Source organism: Bombus pascuorum, chromosome 4 (assembly GCF_905332965.1).
Source record: "Bombus pascuorum chromosome 4, iyBomPasc1.1, whole genome shotgun sequence".
Taxonomy (NCBI): Eukaryota; Metazoa; Arthropoda; class Insecta; order Hymenoptera; family Apidae; genus Bombus; species Bombus pascuorum.
In genome coordinates, this window is record NC_083491.1 from 596262 (window position 1) to 611456 (window position 15195).

The 15195-nt window shown below is 40.7% G+C and overlaps 1 protein-coding gene across 15 annotated transcripts in view; it reads left to right on the plus strand.

Annotated features, from left to right (window-relative positions):
• Nucleotides 1–15195, plus strand: part of LOC132906381 (protein muscleblind) — a 408430-nt gene that overhangs the window by 70359 nt on the left and 322876 nt on the right. The gene's annotated exons all lie outside the window — the stretch shown is intronic.

The following is a 15195-nucleotide window of genomic DNA, read 5'->3' on the forward strand; positions in this document are numbered from 1 at the left end:
TTTAGGAATTAAATATCCGTCAATATTTAAATACTCCGACAAATATGTAATTCATCGAACAAATGAAAACAGAGAGAAAAGCTGTCACGGTATGATACACAACCAATATATATTATAAACCCAAATTCCACGTTGTATCGTTTAAACGTTCAATTTCTTTTTCGTCATATTGTTCACTGTTCGCGAAATAAATTCGGATCTAAATCGATTCAAACCGAAGTGAAATTGATCTTTTGATTTCTGGAAATTATTATACAACGATTAATATAATAATAATTATACGCGATATTAACAAGCACGCCGCCCTTAAATTAAAGTCCCTCAAATACAATCGAGCCGACACCATTCGCTAATTCCTCGATACTCTAGAATTATCGAAGGAGTTTCCGTTCATCGACAGGTTCGCAGTTTTCAAGGTAATCGAACCATCGCTTCTCCAAGAGAAACACGACCCGAGTGGTCCAATTGACTCGGCGGCAGTCATCCAATAAACGAAAAACCTTGATCCAGCTGTCCGATCAACCGTTTCTTCTCCCTTTTGGTCGTGTAATATAGAAACCTGGCAAGGAACCAATTAAGACTTCAAAGGTCTTTTCTGACAATGAGACGAAGAATCGTCGCTGTGGTACAACATCGTGATCAGAAAAGTTCAACAAAGAATTACTCTTCCACGAAATGTTTAAACTTACGATCGAAAAGTAGAGACGATAAACGATGCGAGTCTCGGAAGCGAAAATTTTCGATAGAAGCACAAAACGCTACGGACTTGCAGCATTTATCGCCTCTACAGAGTTTCGTTCAAAGCATATTTCATATAATATCTAAGTACAATAACGTGAAAGTCAAGTACTTACACTTACGAACGGTAGTGTATACGCGTGTACGTCTGGCAGATGGTAAACAACGTTAAAGCTCGATTCCAAGCAAGTAATACATAGCGCGCACACGTACGTGTAAGTACCGGTAGTTATGTGGTCACACGATATCGGGGGTCGATAATCGTTAACGTTGGTTAACGATAGTTACGATGTTACGCGACTGTTATAACGTTGCCAGCGACTTAAACAAAAGACGCGAAACCAGGAAGAAAGCGAAAAAGTACTGGCTTAGATACTGGTCTGAAAGCGATAGAAACACGATCGTTGCGATCGATGTAAACCAGGTTACACGCTGTCACATTCATGAATTTTGTTTGAATTCGTAATCCAAAGGCGTACCGTTATAGTCGTCAAGATCCATATATTTGGCAAATATCAATCACACTTTGTGCAGCTACGGTAACTCCTTATAACTTTCGTTACGATTGGGATTGTACTATTAGGATCTTTTAATTTTTTTAAATTATAATTTTAATCATAACCAAATCTATCGAAACTAGAACAATTGTGAGAGATCGGACAGTATAAATAAGTTGCACAAAAAAAAAAAAGAAAAAAAAAAAAGAAGAACATTCGGTGAAAAAGTCAGGAGTAAGAAAATCAGCATAACCCATGCATACCAATATCGAGGAATACGAATAGGAATATCAATACCGAAGGCGACTTAATGGTTAAACAACGACACCGTTGAATAACGACGAAGAAGACTGGGTTCTGAAGGGTCTGTTATCGCGAACGTAGACCTCTCGTCCCGTGAAAAGAGGCATAAAATCCCAAGGAAAGAATCGTGAACAGCGGCCAATGAACGGAGTCGTAAACGCGCGATGCAAATGGCGCGGGTGTTATTAAAAGTTGGCAACGAGGTTCGAGGAAACGTAGGAATAGCCGCGGTGTATTTAAAAGGCCGGATATACACAGCTTCCAAGAACCGAATGACACCGTTCTATATGAAAAGCGAGGGCATAGAGTGAACTATGCCAACCTGTGTAGAACTAGCGACTACGAATCGCTGATAACAAGGCCGCTGATATCGACGAGTCGATAATCGTTAGGGGACGCTAACGGCCGGCCGGGTATTCCTTCCATGATCGTTCAGGCACGAAGCAAGAGAAAGGAAGAAGCGTCTATTCTGAACGAGGGCGAACAAAAAATGGTCGTGACTTTTGGAGAGACCAGTTTCGTACGGACAGACGTAACTGAGAAATGTTTGTTAAAAAACTATACACGTCGCTTTCGATTAAGACTTCGTTGTTAAGATTCGATAATTTTGAAACGTATTCCTTGAAATAATCAGAAAGGTACTTGGAAAATTACGATCGTAGAAACACCCCCTTAAGATGCCGACTTCGTCGTGACAGTCGTCGATGCTCGTTGCCGTCAGCGAGCTTAGCGTGGGAAGCCGAGCAGCGCTCTTTAACGATCGGCACAAGCACGCACGCACGCACACGTACACACCCACGACCACGTACGTGTACCCATGCAAATGCAATAAAATGCAGTGGGACATTGGACGTGCGAGGCAGAGAATTGTTTCGGTGCTGGCCGTGCACCGACCTGTATACGCTTACCGCGTGTGCTCATCGAGTCATGCTGGTCACTGACACGTACCAGCCATCCCGTGCTGCTGACTCTGTCCGATAATCACATTTCGTCGCTGGATAATCATCATAGAATCCCGTGACGGATGACGGGGATTGCATTGATTCACACCGCGCGCATCCTGCTCCTGTTTTAAGCCTCGCTGCGAACCAACCAGTTTCCACCGTCTCTCGTTGCATCGTATTTTTCTAACGATTCTTATTGTCGGAATTTTTATTACAGTATTTTTGTAAAAGCAACTCGAAACAGCAGGATTCCCACACGGTCTAAATTCTGTAAAGGTCTCTGATTTACAGTTGCGATTAAGTTAATTTGTCGTTAAATGGAAACTAGTTGACAAATATAAGGGCTGAATATCGGTACCGTTGGAGCAGAGTGTTGAAGTGATCGCCACTTCTGAGGAAACTCTACATCTGGCCTTTGGTTTCTCAAGCGCTAAGGTCATCGATAGCGCGTAGACAAAAGAATGCGTCGATGACAGACCATGAGCGGTACACGCGCGACGTTGGTTTCGGCGGTTCTTTTAGTCTCAGGGTAACATTGCTAGCGGGTAACATAGCTAGAGGATCTGGATCAGCTTACATTGTATTTCACATTTTGTACTTTATTATTCACAATATATATACTTTCAATACCTTGCAATTTACCCACGCATTTCTTTAATTCCACATACACCGAATAACCCTAACACAGAGAAACGGTGTTATTTCGATGATCGTGAATATTTGATAATTTACTACGTCCTTTACGAATTAGAAAGGAAACGTTTATTCGACGTAGGCGAAAAGACTCGGAATAAACTATAGGAGTACGTACTTCGATGACTAAATATTTCTCCTTCTATGATAGCGCAAGTGCACGGTCTTGGACGACACCGGGCCATCGTTGCACGACGGTTAAGTAGTGGATCGGAGAGAGTTGGCGATTCGAATGTTTCGCAGAAAATACTGGAAAATAGAAGTGACTCGGTGGCATGGGAATTACTGGCAAATATAAAATAAGTCTGCGAAGCCGTTAGGGGCTCACGGTAACGGAGGAGGGCTGATCGTATGCGCACCTGCTGTCGCGCCTTGTTTCTACGGTACGACCAGCATTTTCCTTCGTCTTCGTTTAGCTCGTGGTCGTCTCTCTCGCGAGCACGATCGCGCCCCTTCTCGTCGCCAGGCAAATGATTTGATTAGAGAACAATGGCTTTCCATTAACAATCCTGTCTCTCCTTTCACCCTTTCTGGCCATCCCTGGCAAGCGTCGGCGTGCTGTCTGTCAGCTGACTGTCGACCCCGACGGCGAACGCTTTCTCTGACGTCGTTGAAAATCGCAGCGCCGTTAGCGAAATTTGTTCGAAAATCCAGTCTCCGCACCAGCAGGAATCTCGCAGACGTCGTTTGCGTATTACTGGACGATGGTCTCGGATAAATATACGTACGAGTGACGAGTGAATCGATACTATTTATTTCGTTTTATAGACATAAACCCGACTAGAAAATAAAAATTAATTATTTTCACGTGTTTAGATCAAATATTTCTGCTAATTGTAATTGAGGTTATTCTATGAAGAATAATCGTTTAAAGATCGACCAAGTAATCTGTTATTTGCGACGCATACACGTATAACGGACAGGTAGATCGATAAATTTATTCGCCTGGAGTAATATTCTTCGCGAATATTAACTATTGGCAGTTTAATGTGATTAACGATAACAAGTTACGGTAATGCAAACGATAGTAATACGTAGAATGATAGAAGAAGTAGCAGCAGTACCTAATTATCGTAATATGCTAATGTGATAATACCAGTAGATAACGATAATCGCCAAGTCGTAAAACGAGAAAACAAAGGACCGTTATTGTTATTGGTATTATCACTGAGACGACGACATTTCAGCTATAGATTTCTATCATCTATAAATTTTCATAGAATAACATTTCGCAAGGAAATATCGAACGGCGCTGGATGCATTTTCTGTGCCTCTCTTACCAACTTGTAAAATTAGACAACAAAACATCGTGTTGCAACGAATTCTTCTACGAATGCTTTTAACATTCGATGTAAGGTAAGAAAAAATGTTACGCAAAATATACGTAGACGCCTTCCGTCAGAGAATCGTGTACGCGTAAAAATGATTTTTTTTCTTGGGCAAGCGCGCGCGCGGTCATTCGTTGAAATTTCACCCTGCGAGAGAGCGGTTAATCGGGAAGCCGTGTCGAGGAAATAGGTTATCGATCCCACGGACAGTGATTCGTTTTGACAATGCATTGAGGAGCGACGACGTCGCGATAGCCGTACGCGATAACAGAAACAAATTTCCTACGCCATTTGCAGCGAATGCCCGTTCTGCGTGCGGTTTTCATCAGTATTCGGACTGACGTTTGAATCAGCCAGCTTTTTTCATCGACGTCTCTCTGTTTCGCTCCTGTCCTCCTCTCCTCTTTCTACCTGTCTGTCTATCCCTCTATACCTGTGTTGTGTCGCGTGTTCAACCGTGCGTCCAACATCTTCCAGGTTCACGAAGGGACAGAGAAAGTTCAATTTACGAGCGTGCAAGAGTCCATTCGAGTCGCAATTTTTGCGTCAAAATTCCACAAACCTTGGCTAATATGCTCGTAAGTGGATGATGATCGACTACGAGGAACGTGATACGTAATATAATTTTCTTATTCTATTTGAATGGAATATGTCGTAGAACGCGTTTCTTAAGAATTGTATATTTCGTCGTATATCGTATATTATTTAAAATATCGAAGTGGCGAGAACGGTTTTTTAATGAAATCGGTGATACAACTTTTCATGGCGCGACATGGAATCTGTTAACCACGTGAGAAGTATTCTCCACTCGAGCGCGGTAACAAAATCCACGCGATCTCATTGTGCCTTTTATCAAACGCGAAAAGCAGTCTCGTATTCTCGATCAGTTTTGTTCGCTTCGAATAGTTCTGGCAAATGAGGCGCTCTATATCTCGGTGCGCTACACCGTTCCCTTTCTTCCCACATTGTTTTTCCCTCCGTTTCCATCCCACTTGTCCTCTCTGAACGCCTCTCTAGTCGTTCCACACCCCTTCGATTTTCCCGGTGTGATTGCAGCCACGTTGCACCGTTCGTTTCCTCGGTATCTTCTCGTTCACCGAAATACTCGCTGCAAGTATTGCACGTTCCAGCTGCGAGCGATTGACAAAACTCGCGAGATGAATATTTGCGCCGGATGGACGAATTCATTACGTTTCCGTTGTCTCGCCAAATTTCGCCAATTTCTACTCGCTGTTCGTATCGCTAAATACGTATTTAAACGTGCTTCGGTTTTCCCTGTTACGTGTGTATTTCTCGTTAGAATGCTATAGGCTGACAGGACGTTGGGATTTTTATGTGCTATTTTGTACGATGTTGACACAACCCGTTACTATTTATCCGCTGGTTAGGTCGAGTATCGGTTTCACGAGTGCAACTAGAGAGATGAAATGTAAGTAAGAACTCGGCTGGATTGTTAAATATTTTAGCGACACTTTTAGCCTGTCTGGATTATCGTATAGTATAGTTTTCCATATTTCAGATTTTCCAACAAATAATATCACCTGTATATTACTAGCTTTGTACTTTATATTTTCTAACGTTTTCCATCTGTAGAATATAGTACTTGTGATAAAATTGTGATCAGTGGACGACTCAAGAAGAAGATTTCGCGACGACAACTCAAATCTCTATTAAGATTTGTATTAGCATTCGAGGATTCGGTGTTTCCTGACGAAATTAGTCGCATTATTAGGAACAGTTGCATCATTGCAGAATGTGCTCAGTTTGTTTGCCGCATTAGGGGAGCTTCTCCCGTTCTGTAACCGGGCGTGCCGACTTAATCTTGATTCGCGACAGGATTGTCGGAGCGCATTATCGCGGGCTTATATATTTCGCGCTGCGCCACTCAGATTAGCACAGAGGAAATCACTTCACGGCGAGTCGTTAAGTGAATCGCTAAGTAAACACTGCTTGCTCAAGGACGTGCGTAAATATTGTATCCGTTCTGCAAACACGTCGATGCAAACGGCCCGCGCGAAATTTCTTCTTTTCAGTAACGCTTGAATCGCCATGGTAATAACGCTCTTACACAGCCTTACAGCCATTCACGACTAATTTATCATTTATCATCCTATTACTTTGTCCTTGTTTTCCGTTGTTTCCCTGTTGAGAAAGATATTCCAACTTCCAGCGATTACGTAACAAGATGTTAACCGGGTGAATTTGTTTTCGAACGATATAATACCATATTCCGCAAAGGTGTTGGAATATCTACGCTGCCGGTCTTGCAACTGCGACTAAACATATTTTCAGGATATGCTTCTACCGATCTCTACATATGCTGTATGTACATGTGACTTTACATATGTCTTCGTTTACGAGTTTTCCTTTTTCGAAAATTGAATACGAAATCGAACAATAAACACGGTCTTGAGCTAAGCATTACGAAGCGTGTTTGTGACCGGAGAACGAGTCGAGAGTGGAAGATCAGCGCTTCGAAATAGATACCAAGAAGTAAATGGTAGAAAATGCGAAATAAGTTTGTATCGAGTAAGTTGTTTAACTCAAAAACTAACCATGGACACGTACATAGGCAGTAAAGGTGATAACGGATGGAATACGCTGGTTCGTGAAACAGTATCTCGGCAAAAGGGAATTCTTCCGATCCATTCGCAAATCGCGTTTATGAAGTCTGAGTTGGAAGCAGTAGAAAATGTCTGACCAGACAGCAGTATACGGCGTATACTACTAAGCGCGTTTCCACCCAGACAATGACCCCGGTTATCGTTCGGTCGACCCGTACGTAATTTCGAATCGCGTTAAGTGTCAACCGATTTCGCATTTACGCCGGCCTGTCAGTTATTACCGAACAGAACTATGACGCAGCCGACAGTGTAAATAATTCAGAGCTCAATTACGCAAATTGCGAGGCAACGTGTCCCTCTTCCCCCTGTCTTTCCCTCTCTCTCTTCCCCTTTCGATCCCTTTCTATCAAGCCCCTCTCTGATACGCGCTCTACACCGCATCATTCCGTCATTCTCTCTTACTTTCTCTTTATCCTTCCTCCACACACACATCGCCCAACCCTTCCACGTGCAATTAAATAATTAGTTATAGTTTCACGAGCGCTGCCAACTTGACAAAATTCCTTCTTTCCTTTATTTTCATTCGCGATTCCACTTTTTACGATCACACAGTGTTTTTCAGAATGGCTAGGTTACTTAAGGCATCGCGTATATAGTATCGCGTATCACGAAAACTTGCGTTTTGTGATGTGATGTACAGAGATGAAAATAGAAAATAATCAGTTCTTTCGTAATACGAAATCGAGAAAGAGAGTTTTTCAGCGATTTAAGCCGAGATTCTATAGATTTGGTTGTTTTTATAGTCTGTGGTTTGCGTTTTTCTATCGGACAGTTGGCTCGACCGTCGATCGTTTCTTCGAATCGATTTAATTCGACGGTGCGACTGTTTCCATTCGGGGAACGATACGCTAGAACGATTTTGGTATTTACGGGGGTGAGGGTTGGAAGCGAAAACGCCCTTTTTCGATGAGTCACCCTGGAAATTACAGGACTGATGAGCTGTTTAGACTCTGCTTCGAGGAGTATCTGATCACTGATCGCTTGTTTTCGGGATAAATGGCGTTGAAAGTCGCGATCAAAGATATCTGCGTTCATACGAATTTGTACAATTTTCTGATCGACACGAATTTATATCATTGAACAAGAGAAACTGCTATCGTATAATTCATCGATGGAATTGGTACGTATTAATCACACAAACGTTTTTCGAATGAAACGTTTCGATGAATACGTCTTGTTTTAAAAAGAAAATTGAAATTTTATCATCGTGTATTAAAGCTGAGGAAAAACTACCAGAGAACAGCGTGATAAGAAAAAGAGAGACTAAAGAAACTTGTATCAAATTTATAAACGGACGTTTTAAGAACATTTAACGTTCTTAACAACGTGAAGTCCTGTTCCACAGGAGAAAATGCTTAAGCGATGATTTCACGTGATTTTGGTAGAATACATATACTCGTTTGTAACACGCGTTAAATCGATGGAGAAACTTACGTTCCTTTGTTCGTGCATCGTGTAAGACTTTCTAAATATCACTTGCAACCGGTGAACGTGATTCGTGATTGTACAGATTCATTACGGTGCAGCGGTATAAGACAGAGGAAAAATACGAGTTTCGCAGTCGATTGTCCGTCACTTGACCGCTCGTCAGCTTCGAATTAATCTTCGTAATGGTGATTAGGTTTCCGTAACTGGAACTTGTTTGGTATTGTCGAGGGATTTGGTAATAGTAATGGGATTAGAATTTTTCCTCTTTCGTACGAAGATGTAAATGGGATTTGCGACGTCGTTAATAACTCCATGAATGACGATCAAAGTACATGTGTTCTTTCGCGTTCCGTCGAATCTCCTTTAAAATTATCTGAATTTTTATACGAAGAAAAATTGAATCGTCTCAATTCCCATTATGCCGAAAGAACCAGAGATTCGCTTGTGAAAGCTTTACATACGACTCGTGACATATATATCGATGTACAAAGTTGCTGTTACCGGTCTTCGCTAATTTCAGTTTATTTAATTTAATTATTCCGAGTAACATAATTATTTCCATCGGCGAGACTTTCCTAACGTTTTACAGGCAAACTGGCTAGTAAGAAGGATGTAGTGTGATACTCTCCCTCTCAAGAAAAAAAAAAAAAAAGAGAAAAAATAAGGAAGATGGAAAAGAAGGAGGAAAGAGAAGAGATTCGCGAAACTTTGGAATTAACGAGGATAGAGGTTCGCGACCAACTGAAACTTTTGTAGAGACCATTCAACTTCCAGCCATATAACCTCTCAGGGTTGAAGACGCGTACCATAATCTGGGATAACAACGTGCCAGAAAATACCTCCCCTTTTCGTTTGCATACTCGCAACTGCTATACCATCGAACGCAAAACGATGCTCAGCCGCTTGCTCGAATTTATACCGTTTGTCCTCCCTTCGTCTCGTCTAATTTCTGACTGATTATTTGTTCAATGCGTCAATTAGTCGTCGACGAACGATCGGATAAATATATGGCTCGAATTAGCGACGATTTCCTGAAACGCTGGCCATTATTGTACGAAAAAACGATCTCTCGTTCGTTTATGCGCTTTGGTAAAATTAGATATTTATTAATTAAGTTATATCTTGCTAGCATACCATTACATTGGAACCAAATGATCTCCTCAATAATCATCAGCCTGTAAATTGTATACCAAAGTGAAAAATTATAGCGAATTATAATCTCGTTTTCTCATAAGCGAAACCAAATTCTGGTTATAGGGGGTTAAGTCTAGATCCCACGAAATGAAACATTAATAACGCGTTTCGTAACGGACGATCTATTTATTCGTCATTCTCGAAGCTTCTTTAATTTATCGATGTCTGTACGGCCGTGCGTCGGTGAGATCTTGAAAGTAATTCTCTGCATTTATCAGGAGCGGTTACGAAGCGCGCTTAATGATTAAATTTTTTTTTTCTAGTTCCAATTTCGTTTCGCTGTAAAGATTATTGCAGGACGAACGAGCTCTGACTGAACTTGGTTAACTGACATTAATTGTGAAGAATCGGAGAAGATTGATTTCGGCCGACGTATAATTGACTCATTAATTCCCAGACGTTGCATCATGCGTAGGCGCGATGCTTGCAACGTTTCATTAGCCGCTAATGAGATCATCGGTATAGGGAAACGTTTCGAAGAGAGAGATTTTGCTCTCGGCCCTTTCGCAATTGTTTTCGCCTCGTACTCTTTTGCCGAACCGTTGCGCGAATCTTCTACGTCCAATTGTATCAAGTTGTCTCGTAAGTCAATTTGTCTTATTTTGTAATTCAAATTCCTCGAGAAAAATCAAATGGTAGTTTGAACGAAATTCTATCGAAATCTAGTAGCGACTATTCAAACATTTATACACAGTGTTAGTACGACTAATGGCAAGAATAGTTAATTTGCGACAACCTTCGACAGTCTTTACAGACTTGTAAATTCGTGACGCGATCGGCTTGTTTGCTTTGGTTTCGTCTTTCGACGGTTGTACGAGTGGTTGGTATTTTAGGAACGGGAATAATGGAAGCAGTGTTACGTTTTAGTGACGCAACCGAAAATTTGTCGAGCATCGAATATTAGCGATGAAAGAGACTAAAAGCAGCAAGCTGTTAGCATAAATATCAATGGCTATATTGGCTTGTTATTTCCAATGGCATTTACATATTTTGGTTGAAGATGTTTCGAAGATGTAGATATTTTTTTCGTTGATAGTATTTGTCTCAGCGGATAATAGTTTTGGTTCAAGTTATAAAAATAACGATTATAAAGAAGAAAACGACTGAACAGCTTTCAGAATTTTCTAAAAAAAAGCTATCACTTTCTGTTTCAGGTAAGTCAATGGCAATTTTACTTAAACGTAAGACATCGACGTTCGAATCTTCGTAAACGTAAGTGATAAAATATATTGGATTCTTACTTTTTGCAACGTCCGTAATGTTGTCAAATGTTAAAGCATTATTCCATTGTGATTTCAATTTTGTATTCGTGCTTTGCAAGTTCTCCTGACAAAATTAACCGCTCTATCGGTAAGGTAGCCGATTATCCAGATTAATGTTTCAATAACGATCCCATAGCTGTACAAACCCATACAGCGTATACGTACTACAACCGATATCCACCACTGAAAATATTCATTAGGTTTCCAATTGTGGATCTGAATAGCGTCCTTCGTCCAGGGGTGTCGAGACGGCCGCGTGTCGCTCTCGAGTAAATACACGTTTCACTCTTTTCTCGCCGCCTCGTCGTCTGGCTTTTCCCTTTTTCTCCTAAATGCACGTGTCGCGTAACGCGGCTTCGCCTCCCTCTTTTGTGTACAAATGACACCTCTCGCATCGTCGGCCTCCTCCGGCAACTCCCAACCAGTAAAGGGATATACCTTGTAGTCGCTGGATACGCGACTTGCTAGATAATCCGCGAACCACCTCGTCCCCTTTGCCCTCTTCTCCTCTTCGCCTTTTGTCCTGCATTTTTCTCCTCTTTTTTTTCCCCCATGGCACATTTCATCGCTATTTCTGCTCGCACGAACAACGAGTTGCCAAGAAAATCGTGGATGAATCCCGTGTCGAGTGAAACATGGTCCGTGCTTACGCTATTTGTCCACGAGATGTTCCTCCTCGAACGATCCAGTTTGGCAGATAGCGACTCTTTTCCGTGTATGATAACTTACCGCTTGGGAACCATCTAACTTTGTTCCATTCATGGCAAACGCGAAGGAAATGCACGTGCGACGCGCTTCTCCCCCCTTCCCCTCTCTCTCCCTGATGACGTCAGGCGATGACGCTTTATCGAAATTGTCAAAAAAATTGTGTCTTTTGTTAATAGTTTATCGGCTAATTTTTCTTTCTATTTACTGTTCTCGCGAAAAAGTCTACCGGAAATAGGTGCCACACTCTTATTTTATTTTTACTTAAACTATAAATTATTTTTCTTTGGCCTTATTAAATTTATTTTTGATGCTAATTTATTATAACATTAATTGATAAATACCTCTACAACCGCTGCACATTGTAGAGAAAAAAAAGAAAAATGATGGAAGAAATTTAACTACATACTACTTTTAGGGAGCTAAATGGAAATAATATTTAAATTATATATTCAAATTAATATTTTACGTGGTTTTAACGCGAAACATCGAACATTTCGACGATCATGACTTTTAACGAGCTATTGATAGCGACGATTAACGTTAAGATGCTACTGATTACCAAGAAACAGGGAAGAAATAATTAATTTGATGAGATCGTGCTGTTATTACCTTGAATATAGTAATACATGGATCAATCCGGTTTCGATATTATAGCCTCCAACTTCCTATTAATTCGAAGGCTCAGCTATCTTCTATATCAAGCATATTACGAGGTATACATATACTACTTTCGTGATATAACGCTTCTCTGTTTGTTAAAGGGAACTAGCCTATCAGAAATAATTCTTCCCTCTTATAAAGGTTGTAAAAGCTTAACACGGCATTTTACGACATTTTCCAACGTAAATTTAGTGGAAATTGTAAGCTGCGCAAGCGTTAAATCAAAAGAGGTTCTGCGAGTTTGGTCTGAACAGATGCGTATACAGCCTATCTACTTTGCTCTTTATGAAATAAGAAAATAGTTTTTACAAATATAGCGAGTGAAGCTTACTTATAAAAATTTTAACGATTAATTTTATTTCAAAAATAAGCGTTTTGGAGCGACGGTTTAATGGAGGCAACGATGTACAACGGTATCGGTAGTACGTGCACCTTGTGAAATTGTTAAAATATCACGGCGGATAACGTAAAACAACGCGAAGCGTTTCCTAATCATTTCGATTAATTTGAAACTTGCCGAATGGATTATTAAATCCTTGCTACCTGGCATTACTGGTCGAGTCGCCTAAAAGACATATTTGCGAGTGTATGAAATCACGTCGAGGAAGCAGTGCCGAGAGAGCGTCGTAAAGCGCGAAGAAGAAGGAACAGCGTGCGAAGCGGTCGCAATTAGCGTGACTGTTTGACTGGCTAACAAACGGTGTTCGTCGCTCGAACGAAATAACACCGACGCGATAAAAATCACGCCGGCAGTCACTTAACGCACTGGAACCGTTGGAAACGTTATTAGGAAGAGTCGTACCTTCCTAGTTACATTCCATTTCCGCGCGTTCCATCAACCGAGCTTCTCTCTCTCGCTCTTTCTCTCTCTCTCTCTCTCGTTTCTCACCAGGTTCGTTCGCTCCCTTTTCCCAGCTACTCGAACCCACTTGTTCCTAACCCCTCCTGTCACCCCTCACGGTTTTTGTTTCTCCTTTGGGCTTTCATCGGGCCTGCTAGCGAACGACTTCGCCGCTTTTATCGGCTCGTTCCTTTTTTTTTTCTTTCGTTTCTTTGGCGGAGAAAGGAAGGAACGAGGGTAGTTTGTTGGGGTGACTTTGCCGTTTAATGGAGTGTTTAAGTGATATGTGAAATATCTAGCAAAGTTGGTGTTAATAATACAGTATGTCGATCGGTAGTCAAATACTCAGTAATGCAACGATGAATGTCCCGCGTCATACGAGTTGCATAGATGGAACGTTAAATTTTTCGTTCGTAATCGATAATCGATAAAATAATATAATCACCAAAGTGCTAAAATTTAGATTTTTAGATATCGATAATTCCTGTTCAGTGACATGTTGCGAATATGTCTCTACGTATCGATTATTTATTAAATCTTGATATTAATGTGGCTAATTTCTTTTATGCTAACAGAGAAGTTTTGAATTTCATCATTTTATGGAATTTTTCTCGTTTTAAACGAATCAGACTAAATTCACCATGCACGGCTACGTCACCTTGTAGCATCGAGGTCGAAAAGTACTCCCAAGAGCGCAAGCATCAAGTATATAATTAATCATGCCGCTCCACGGGTTCACAGTCGCAGTAATTAAATTCCTAATTTCATTAACAAATTACAGCGACCTTTTCTACTTCGTTTTTCTACTTGACATCTATGTTTCATCTACCAATGGAATTCCCCAAATATTTCACGACATACTCTTGAATTCCCTAAAAAATGTACGTCTATCCACGATGTTTTAGTTCTTCAAGGGCTCGTTCTTTATTCGCCGTTTAAATCTATTTAAACTTCAAAATATTCGTTATTTAAATTCTGAAATTTTTAGCAATTCATTCAATGCTTATGAACTTTCTCTGTCTTTTCTGTCTTTTTGTTTATTCGAAAGTGTCGCATACCATCCTTCCCTACAGGAATTTATATTCATCCAGCCAGAACTCAATTCCTAAGTAAGACTGTTGCCTGCGTAGCCATACAAGCGTATAAACCCTAAGATCAACTCGATCAACACCGCTCTATGGTGGCGTAACGACGCCCGAGCGGAGACAACGAAGATTACAGTGTCCAAACAACTGGCGTCGATCGTCCACCCTATCTTCTCAACAAATTCTCCTGCTAACCCTTACTCTATGGCAAACTTCGTCGAACGAGTTTTACTTCTTACTCGTCAGTGGTTCGCGTAGCATGTAACGTGTTAACTTATCCAATTTCATATCCAGCTGTAATTTTGTTTTAACCTATTATTAATTTCATCGAATATTTTAGTTGTAACGATTGTGATTGTTATTCAATTATAAACAAATCGTAATTATCTTTTACGAATCTCTGTAATGTTCTTAATTAGATAAGAGTAACGTAATGCGAATCTCCGTAATGTTTCTAACTAGAAAGAAGAGTTCTTCTTTTTACAGCTGACGAGATATAACTATCTGCGCTGCCTGTATACAGTATGAAAAAATAGCAGATGCACACTTACGGTCCCCATATCTGCTAGAAAGTAATTACTTTTTGCCAACAATCTGAACGCACTTTAAACGTAACATACGTATATATGCGGCTACGAGCCAAAGGGACATTCTTGCTCTGAGCCCATATATGCGCCAACAGTGCTCAAAGGGTTAAAAAGTGTATGATAAAAGTCGTTAAAAAAGCTGGATTGCATTTACTGGTTAAAGTAACATTTTACTTTGCTTCAAAGTGGACTTACGTACTCTAAATAACCTTTCTTCGTATTTTACCCTACGTTGAAGTGAAAATTTCGATCAACTCGTGGAACATATTTAATCGTTAAAGTGGACAACACTGCCTAACTAAC